The sequence below is a fragment of the Rhamphochromis longiceps genome, linkage group LG9 (genome assembly GCF_057381845.1).
Source record: "Rhamphochromis longiceps isolate RC_006_pf linkage group LG9, R_longiceps_female_GT1.1, whole genome shotgun sequence".
Classification (NCBI taxonomy): domain Eukaryota; kingdom Metazoa; phylum Chordata; class Actinopteri; order Cichliformes; family Cichlidae; genus Rhamphochromis; species Rhamphochromis longiceps.
The window spans coordinates 12,068,440-12,079,294 of NC_140565.1; the positions used below are offsets into that span (position 1 = coordinate 12,068,440).

At 39.3% G+C, this 10,855-nt stretch overlaps 1 pseudogene; it reads right to left on the minus strand.

The window, feature by feature from the left end:
- The window catches only part of LOC146661809 (uncharacterized), a 57,057-nt pseudogene extending 54,876 nt beyond the window's left edge, over positions 1–2,181 (minus strand).
- Positions 2,182–10,855: the final 8,674 nt, after the last annotated feature.

A 10,855-nucleotide genomic window follows, 5' to 3' on the forward strand; every position in this document is an offset into this window, starting at 1 on the left:
ATCACAGAGGTGCTTTTTGACCCCACTGTGAAAGAGTTCATGTTGTTTTAACTCAGCTGATGTGGGGAAGCTTCTCCCACATTCTTTGCAGTATTTCAGTTTGTCTCCAGTGTGTTTACGTTGATGTATTTTTAGGCTGGCTTGGTGACTGAAAGTTTTTCCACAGATGTCACAACGAAAGTCTTTCCCACCACCACAGCGATGACAGGGTTGAGAAGTGGATCCATCTGTGTCGCTCTGCTTCTAAACAAAGACACAAAGACAGTGTAAGTCAGTCCTTCAACACTTTTATCCTGAAAGTCGCCTGAAATAAAGAGCATCTCTGCAGACGTCCAATTACATTTTACTGTTTCGATTAACACACTCAGTTTACTGGGCTACAATAACTACAATACTACCACCATAATACTACAGCAATACTTATTTAATATTACAGTAACATCTGACTTACACTTAAATGAAATGAAAACCTGAATAATGGCTCAGAGCTACTCTTCGGTGCAGTAGAAGTGCTAACATGCTAACACAATTTAATGAGCAGACTTGTTCCAAACAGTCAGACTGAACTTACAAGAATAAAATAAAAATACAAACCTCACAGTAACTGCACTTGTAGAGTCTCTTTCTGGTGTGGATCTGTTGGTGTTGTCTCAGGTACTGTGGAGTTTTAAAAGTCTTCTCACACAGGTCACATTGATAAGGTCTCTCCTCAGTGTGGGTAAACATGTGGCGTTGTAAGTGTGCGTCTGTTGTAAAGTATTTGCCACACTGATCACACCAGTACACATCTTCTCCGGAGTGAATGCGTACGTGTATATTTCGGTACCCTAGCCGGCTGAAGGTTTTTCCACAGATGTCACAGCTGTATGCCTTAACTCCAGAGTGGGTAACTAGATGACTCTGTAAGTTGCTACTTTGAGTAAAAGCTCTGCCACACTGATCACAGCTGTAAGCTTTAACTCCACTGTGGACGACTTGGTGTCTTTTCAGGGAATTCTTCCAGGAAAACGACTTTCCACACAAGTCACAGCTGAACGGTCTCTCTCCAGTGTGGATGAGCTGATGTTGTTTTAGTTTAAACTTCCAGGTAAAATCCTTCCCACACTCGTCACAGGTGTTTTTTTTCTCTCTCTTGCTTCTGTGAGGTTTGTCGGCCTCCTGAGAGCGCTGACTTCTCGGTCCACGTTGGTCCTGCAGTGACAGAGATACAGAGTCAGTGAGTGAAATGCAGTCATTAAACAAACTGAAGCTTCAAACTCCCTCCATTAACACTAGTTTTAAACCTGAAGGTGGAGTGTGGCACCAAACACCACCAGAACCTGAACGACTGCAGGTGCTGATAAGTTGCGGTCGCGGTATTTCAACATCTAGTTAGCAATACAGAAGACGAGCGAGAATAAATGGAGTAATATTTTTTATGTGGCAGGTAATTTCAAATGCAGCAATTCTATCAGCCCAACAAACATCAGCAAACACACAAACTGTTTGTGTGCAGTTTGTCTCACAATGTGATGTAAAGACTGCAGTAAAATCCTCTGCAGGTTAGTGCAGGATAAGCAGGCAAGTTTACTGTAATGTGATGGATTTAAGTAAAGAACAGTGTGTGACTGGTGCACAGTGACTGTGGTGCTCATGTCAGAGTTAGATTACATCAAGTGTAGCAGAGATTAACTTAAACTTAAGCTCATGATGCTGACATTCATTCACTGAGCTCCACCCACATACCAACAGGTTAGTGTCTAATATAAAGACAGTGTACTGTCAGTGTAGAGAAAGGAAATCAGCCAGGACAACTCGTGAAACATCTGCTGACATCTGGATGAATTCACAGAGAGCAGCAGGTCAGCTGATCACAGCCTGCACATTAAAAAAATCTACTGGAGCTCTCAATAGAAATGATTGTGAGCTGTGACCCTTTTCCCCACACTGAGCCACTACAGCTGATTTTAGGGTTGAATCCTGCTGAATCCCACTTTAACATCTTCCTGCTCATTTTGATGTTTAGAGGCAACGTCACCGTCTAAGATGTAGGCATTGTATACATTGTATACATTATTTCTACATTACATTAATATTGCACAAGGTTCACTTAGTTTAGCATAAAATATACATATCAGTACTTCAGCTTTTAATGGAGTATTTCTTAACACTAGTATCTGTCACCTTCTGTGTTGAGCTCATTGTTTTCTCTGCAGTGGCTGAGCTGAGTCCAAGTAGCTGAAATTTCCTCTGCTGCTCCGTCAGACTCTTCTCCTCCTCCTGATCAGCTGGGACACAAAACAGAACTTTGTTAAGCTCCACACTGCACTGAAGAGTCAAAGTGTCTCATATGTTCATCTGAGAACACACAGAACACATTTTAGCTTCCCTGGGTGGACAACTTGTTTGAAACAAACACAAAAGGTTTGAGCACCGATACCAAATTCAGCAGTATGACACACCAGTACCAGGAGAGCAATTCCTCTTTAAAATATGCCCTGGCCAAGAAAAAACCCGACAATATACGTGTGCCGTGAGAAATGATAGATAGATAGATAGATAGATAGATAGATAGATAGATAGATAGATAGATAGATAGATAGATAGATAGATAGATAGATAGATAGATAAAATTTATTTCAAACATGCAAATATAATTGAAATAACAACAGAAAAAAATAAAAATAACAAAACTTAAAAATCATCAAGTTTTCATGTAAATATCTATGTCTACAGAATGTGTGTGCTCGAAAAGGAGTAGGATGAAGTTTTCTTGTTCCTACCCCCTTATTTCAAATTTCATTGCTTACAAATCCATATCCAGGATTCAACATTATTTGATCATATATTTAACTATGTACAAGTCTAACACATTGAACATACACAAATAAAACCATTTTCAGCACGTAAACCAGAACAACTAATCACTCTGTTTATAACAGCCGCTTAATCTCTGAGTTTATTTTCTATCTATGTGACAAAAACCTTAATGAACACTTAAGGTTGGGTTACTCAGGCCTTGATTTATAAAAAATGAGGACACAATGAGACAACTCAGTCACTGAGAGGAAGATTTCCTATATTCATGCAATTTATTATTTTTTGAACAGTCGTGTGAATTTTTGTATTGATGTACTTGTCTTGATTTCATCTGTATATCCGAGTGGGTGTAGAAATCTGAGCCATCATCTGAGTAAGCCTCATCACAACTTTGCGCTGATAAAGGCAGCTGTGTTTTAGCCTGGAACACATTTATTTTTACATTTCTCATAAATGTATTTCATTATAGCACTTTTACCGCCAACATGTTGGGTCTTTTGGAGCCGGAAGTGACCATATATGGAAGAAGGGTGGCGCTAGCTAGCTTAGTTAGCAAGCTGCATTCATAAGCTGTGCAGGTGCCACAGAGATGCTAAGTAGCCTTAATAACAGACTAATAAAACAACAGAAACTCTGATTACAATGAGCTCATTTAAAAGCTTTCTTCTAATAAAATTATTTTCTTCTCTGTGTTTCACAACCTTTTGCTGATATCTTTCTGTGAATTAGTTTAAAGCAGCTTGAGTCAATTTAGTCAGATTTTTTTTTCCAACTTGTTCACAAAAACTTGAGAAGAGACACCGAGGAGAGCAACAGAAAGCCTCATTCAGGAGCTAAACTCAAGATTAACTAGACTCGGATTAATATTAGCTCGGTGCTTACCTTTAAATCAGTCTTGACAATAATCGGAGAGAAAAACGCCATAAAGCGGGAACTCGGCTTCTTCTTCTTCTGCTCTTGTATTTTTTGGCGGTTAAAGCTTTAAGGCGCATTACCGCCACCTGCTGGACTGGACTTTTCATGTCCCAAACATCATCAATTGGGCACAAATTTGTTGGAGTTTCTGTTAATAAAAAAGATGGAATTCAAGGATCTTGTTATTTGGTTTGTTTGTTTTCACCATTTACTCTACAATTTTCTGCCAGTGTATAGCAAACCCCACAGCTCAAATCAATGAAGAATTTAGTATTTTTAACATATTGCTTAAACTGGAACCAGCAGCTATATAGGCCTAATTTTTAATCCAAACATGTGATAGAGGTTTACCACCAGGAGAAGCAGACTGTAAATAAAAGACTGTGCTACTGAAAACTGTTAGTCTGACTTTGGATTGTAAATATGTTTCCATTTGTCACTTCTGTATTTGTATATGGCTCAAACTATTTGTTATGAAAGCAAAAAAAAAAAAAAAGATGTTGTATAAATTGATTCAGGATTATTTACTTCGAGTCCAGAAATCATAGCTGTCTCATCAGATCCAGTTGTGACATTATCTATAGCTTCCGCGGAGGGTACTTGGTTCTGTATGACAGCACAGCTTTTAGGTTGAATTCAAGCGCTTGAGTACAGCCTGATAATTAGAGGCCTGCAAACTGTTTGCTGATGAACTTTGGAAGTAAAAGTACAGACAGCTATAGAAGACACAGGACACGAGATGGGTTCATTATTTCTTTTGAGTTCCATGTAACAATCCGTAACTCTGTAATTAATGAATGTGCCATTTAATCTTGGCTGCAGCCAAGATTAAATGGCACATTCATTAAATGGCTAAAATGGGTTGGCTGCCGTTCAGCATTTAGCACAAGTCAGCTTTTGATCAGAAAGTTTTCTGGTTTGATCCCTGGCTGCTCCAGTCTGCAGGCGAAATATCCTTGGACAAGATTGTAATCCCAAGCTGCTTTCTGATGCATCCATTGGAGTGTGAATGCTTTATAGAGTTTGTGAAACAGTTGTACGTGTGGTCAGATTGTTTTGTATTTGTGTGTGGATTGAAGCACATGTCTGAGAGCACATCAATCACTGCACATATTTTTTAAAATCTTAGTTTAAATAAAGTTTTTGATTATTTATTATAAAAAAGAGATGATATATATATAATGCAGTGGGCACTCCACCAGCTAACATGTCAGTTAATTTGACACATTGATTTATTTATCATTTCTTTTTCTCTCTCAGCTTTTCAGCTCCATATTTTTTGCCATTTCTTCCACACTCAACTCTGTTCTACAAGGTGAGCCCACAGTTAATGTAGGAGAGGGCAGGTGGCATTAAGAGATTTGATTGGGCAATCTAGGGCCCAGTTAGTTCTTCCTTTTGGTGAAAGCTGGGCTCTTCAGTTCAGCATGGCACAGCTCCAAAGATTCTGCAACATCAAACCCTCTGTCTGCTAATGTTACATCACCTGGGCTGAGGCAGTCCAGGTAATTGCAACAGTTTCTTGAAATTAGTTAATTCAGATATAAACAGAGTGACAGTTTACAGATTCAAACATGTCTCAGAGAAAACAGAAAAAAACAGTAAAGCCCAACTCTCCTCTTTGTGATCAGGAAGACAAAATTCAACTTCCTGATCAAGTAGACAAATCATTCAACCAGCTTCTAGAAAAGGAAGATATTCAAAAGTTGAAAGAAATGGAACTCCTAGACATGCAGGGAAGAAACTTTGAGCTCCAAGCAAAGCTTGATAAAGCACTAGAAAAACTAGTGCTGAAGGACAAAAAGAATCAGGAGCTGCAAGTAAAGCTTGATGAAAGACCGCACACAAATGAAGAGTTTCTTCAAGAAAAAAGGCTACAGGAGATAAAACAGAAGGAAATGGATTTCAAGCTCCAGGACATGGAGAAACACAACAAAGGCTTGCAAATCAAGCTTAATGAAGCTCTGCAAAAAATGAAAGAACTCCTCCAAGAAAAACAACAACAGGACATGAAGCAGTGCAAACTCCAAGGCATGGAGGAAAAATACAAAGCGCTTCAGGTAAAGCTTGATAAAACACTGAACAAAAATAAAGAGTTGCTTCAAGAACAAAAGCAACAAGAAATTAAACAGAAACAAACGGACTGCAAGCTTGAAGACGTGCAGGAAAAATACACAGCGCTGAAAATGAAACTTGATAAAGCACTGCAAAGAAATAAAGATTTCCTTCAAGAGAAAGAACAGCAAGACATGAAACAGAAACATCTGGATTGCAAACTTCAGAACATCGAGAAACACAACGAAGGCTCGCAAGTAATGCTTGATGAAGCTCTGCAAAAGAATAAAGAAATCCTTGAAGAGAAAGAAAAACTGGACCAGAGAGACACGCAGTGCCAACTCCAAGGTGTGCAGGAACAATACGGAGCGCTGCAGGTAAAGCTTGATGAAACACTGCACAAATATCAAGAGCTGCTTCAAGACCAAGAACAACAGGAAATAAAGCAGAAAGAAGACAAAGAAATTCTCCAGGACTTTGAGAGGAAAAACCAAAACCTGCAAGAACTTTATAACAAACTGAACTACAAAACACCTGAACTGGAAGAGGAAAAGGAAAAACTGCAAAACCAATGCTCAGAGATGCAGAGTAAGCTCAATGACATGCTGAGAAAAAACACAGAAGTCGAGGAACTTTCAGACAACGTGAAGTGCAAAAACACTGAGATGCAGGTGCTAAAGCAACAACTAGAGAAAACAAACGAAGACCTGCAGTGTTCACTTCAAGAAATCGAGAGCAGAAGTCAGCAGTTGGAAGACACGCACAACAAATTACAACAGAGTTATACAGAGCTGCACGAGGCAAAGCTAATGCAGGAGGCAACATCTAAAGAAATGAAAGAAAGGCTCGAAGACAAACAAGCCAAATTAGAAGAAGTGGAGAAAACATGCAAGAGACTTGAGCAGGAGAATGCAGAAACAATCGATCAGTTGAGAACCCTCATCCTAGAGAAAAAAGTGCTCGTGGAAAAGCTCATGGAAAAGAAGAAAAAACGCTTCCGCTTCTTCTGGAGGAGGGACACTCCTGCTTTTTCTACTTTTTCTACTTTTTCTACTGCTAATGTCACCTCGTCTGTTCCATCTTAATTTTCACCTCTCCTCTCCCTTTCTCTCCCTTTCTCTCCTGACACCTCTCCCTCCCCTGTTTCCCTTTAACTGCTATCACCTGTCCCATCTCCCTCCCCCCCCCCCCCCCCCTCTCTTTTCACCCTCACCCCCCAACCAGTCCCGACAGTTGACTGCCCCCTCTAGAGCCTGGTTCTGTCATAGGTTTCTTCCTTTAAAGGGAGTTTTTCCTATCCACTGTCGCACCTAGTGCTTGCTCAGAGGGGATTGTTGGGGTTTTCTCTCCTCTATCTCTTTCCTCCTTTCTATCCCTTTCCTTTACTTTCTTCTTTAAAACCCCCCCCCCCTTTCTATTTCCTCAATAATTTAATAATAAACACAATTGGCAAAATTTTAAAAAGTCAGATCAATGTCTTCATTCAAGAATGAATTGTCTTTGTCACGGGGTCATGTGTATTTTGTGTTTTCCTCGGGCTGGTGATCCTTGCAGTTGTTGAGCCCAAGAGTCCAGATTTTTAGTGTTTTAATCACATTTAGTGTTACATTTTAGATCACAACAAAAGGATATCCACAATTTAGGATTCAGGCATTTGTCTTTTTCAATATCATAATCATTCTATGATTGAGTCGGTTACAGAAGCAGCAGTTAGCAGCAATAACTTCAATTCATCAACATTTGCAAGCATTTCTTTATACACAGCATTTCTGTCAGGTTGAGGTCTGGACTTCCATGCAGTAGATTTGCTGCTGTGCTTGGGCTCATTATCCTGTTGCATGGCCTAATTTAGGAGAAGCTTTAGCTGTTGGACAGACGGCCTCACATTTGACTCTAGAAAACTTTGGCATACAGAGGAGTTCGTGGACTGCAAGGTGCTTATTGCTTGTGTCTGCAGAACAAGCTCAAATCACCACAATTGAACCAGCGTACTTGACAGTGGATTTGAGGTGTTTGTGCTGTGTTTGATTTTTGCTGAAGTTACTGCTGTGCATTATGACCAAACCTCCACTTTAGTCTCATCTTTTAAAAATATGTTGCTCCAGAAGCTTTCAAGGGCAAATTTGCAAACCTCAACTGAGTTGTTGTGTTCTCTTTAGAGACAAGAAGCCCTTCCAGACCAACCATACTTGTTTTGTCTTTTTCTAATTAAACTGTCTTGAACATTAACATGCTGTTTAAGGCCTGTAGAGGCTCAGATGCAGCTCTTGGGTATTGTGCAGTTTCTGTGAGCACTGAACAGTCTTTGTGGTGGATCTGAATGCTCCAGACTAGCAAACTTGCTCATGGTCAGTTAATCAAGTGCATAGAGCCCTGTGATGAATTTTCACATTTACTCTGTGAATCTTCATTCTTCTAGCTAGTCTTTACTCTTCTAGAAGCTTTCTTTGCTCAGACGTCTGCAGCATTGAATCTATGTCTTCTCCACTGCTATTCCAAACAAGGTGCTGATGCAGGGGTCATTAGCACAGTAAGATTTAAGTGCACAAAATGTTCACATCATAATAGTAATAATAATTAGAGGAGAGTATTATGTAGTCCAAGAAGTGTGTGGCGAAGTTTTCAGTGCGGAGGAGGGAACCATGGTGTTCAGGAGCCAAACTGCTTTGGGGGAAAATGCTATTGCACAATCTTGCCGACCTGCTCCTGATGACGCAGTCGTCTTCTGGAGGGAAGTGTGGTAAACAGTTGATGGGAAGGGTGATGCGGGTCAGCCATGATGCTAGTGGCTTTCCCAGTGAGGTGTAAATATCCTGTAGACTGGGTAGAGAGCTGCCAATAACACGCTGTGCGGTCCACACAATCCTCTGGAGGGCTCTGCGATTGGACGCATGACAGTTTTCATACCAGACTGTGATGCAGCGGGTTAGGATGCTCTGCATGGTACCTCTGTAGAAAGTATTAAAGATGGGTTTGGGGATGTGCACCTTCTTCAGTCGTCTCTTAAAATGCAGTCGCTGCTGAGCTCTTTTAGTCACTGATTTGGTGTTGCTGGTCCAGGACAGGTCCAGGGGCGGATCTAGAGAAATTTTTCCAGGCTGGCATGGAAATCAAATGGGGTGGCAAAATCAAAGCCTTGTTTTAAAGACATATGCAGGTGTTACATATGATTAATATACATTAAGCATATGTTTCATATAAATATGGTCTATAACTTAATTATTTTCTATAGCCCACATAATTAAACATTTCAGTTACATAAAATGTGTGTACTGTATAGCCTGTATAATAAATAAATATGTAACCAATAAGTATAAAATCCAGAAAGCTACACAACACTGGGCGGGGGCTCATTTCCAAACACAAGTCTAACTTAAGTTTCATACTGTTTTTGTTAGAAAAAAAATCAAATTGTACTGACTACTACTACTGCCAGAAAGCTGCACTGTCACAAACAATTATTGAAACCTCATTTTTCATGATTTGTTGGGTCAATATTCTGAGGTCCAAAATATAATTGGCCATTTTTGGCTGCTTTTGATTGTTGTTGTTTTTTTACCTTGTCTTTCTTGGTATCATTCTTTTCAGCACAACCTCACACGTCCAAATTTACAGTTATTAAAACAACTGGTCTGAAATCACACAAACACATAAAACCCTAGTAGTAGTTATATTTTCTCTTTACTATAAAAACCACAGACATGTTTAGTAAATTATTTTCATAACTTGAAATGCAAATATAAGTGGTAATTTTTTTAAATTAAAATTAAACAAAAATTTTGTAAATAATAAAGTTATATACAACTATTCATCTAAAAATGCAGGCAATGCATCTGGGGTTCTTATTTTTATTTTTTTGCACAGCCATTTTAAAAATACTACAACAATCAGGTGTCACAATAAGACGCCCCACAAATTATTTGTGCCAGTAAAAAAAAAAATTGTCAACCACAAGACAGAGAAGAACATCACAGGGAGAAACCCTGCAGGCCTGACAGCAGGTGTATCGCTCATTCTGTTTTCCACCTGGAGACAGTGTTCACAAAATCGTCGACGACTGATTTAATAGTCGACGCGTCGTTTGAAGCTTTGTAAGATCCCAAAAGACGCAGGAATAAGTAGCAGGATTTAAGAGTGTAATAACGGACTGAAACAGAAGATGGCAGCACTGCATGTACAAGGATGCCAGCTGCCGTTAAACCCCGAAGAAGAAGAAGAAGAAGAAGAAGAAGCAGCTGTGTCCCAGAATTCATAGCGCGGCCCAGCTCAGTTTCCAACAATGGCGGCAGCTAGTTAGTTTTAATATTACTCTTATTATTCTTTCTGGGTCACAAAATAAACGTTTAACATATTTTCAGCCGAGAATGTAGCTGTGTAAACCTCAAATATCGGCTCAGTTTATCAGGACACCACATATTTTCAAAAGCGCTCCGACGTTTTCAGAGTCGTCTGTTACCCACTAGCTCGATAGCTAGCCGGGGGCTAGGTCACTAGCACGGTGAGAACACCGGACTCCAGGCAAATTGTTTTCAAACCCACCGCCGTCTTTCGCTACTCAGGTTAAATATATATGAGTCACTTAGATAAATTAAAAATGTTGTTGTTTGGCTTTTTTTTTTTTTAGTATTTTATTTGTTCCTGAGTAAATCGGTTTGTCTGAGATTAAAGTTATAGTTTTTATACAGCTGAATAAACGTCAAGCAGACAGCTGATTATCAGAAGTGTGAGATGCTGGAGAATATACTCCGTTGTCCTGTTATATTTTAGATAGCAAGGAGTTTATTAAACTTCACCGAAACAATCTGCAAATTTCATTAAAATTGAATAAACTATCATCTTGTCTTTATTTTTAGTTAGCACCTTAAAAGCTTAAAGCTGTAAGCTAATGATAGTTATATAAGAGCATATGCTGCATGGTGCAATAAGCTGTAGTTTTACGTCCAGTGGATGATGATCTGATTAGTCGACTAATCACATAAATAATCGGTGACTAGTCGACTATCAAAATAATCGTTTGTGGCAGCCCTAGTTGTGTCACATCATTTTGGCTCAAGAGTTTACTTTATTGCTATGTTTGTTTTTTGCT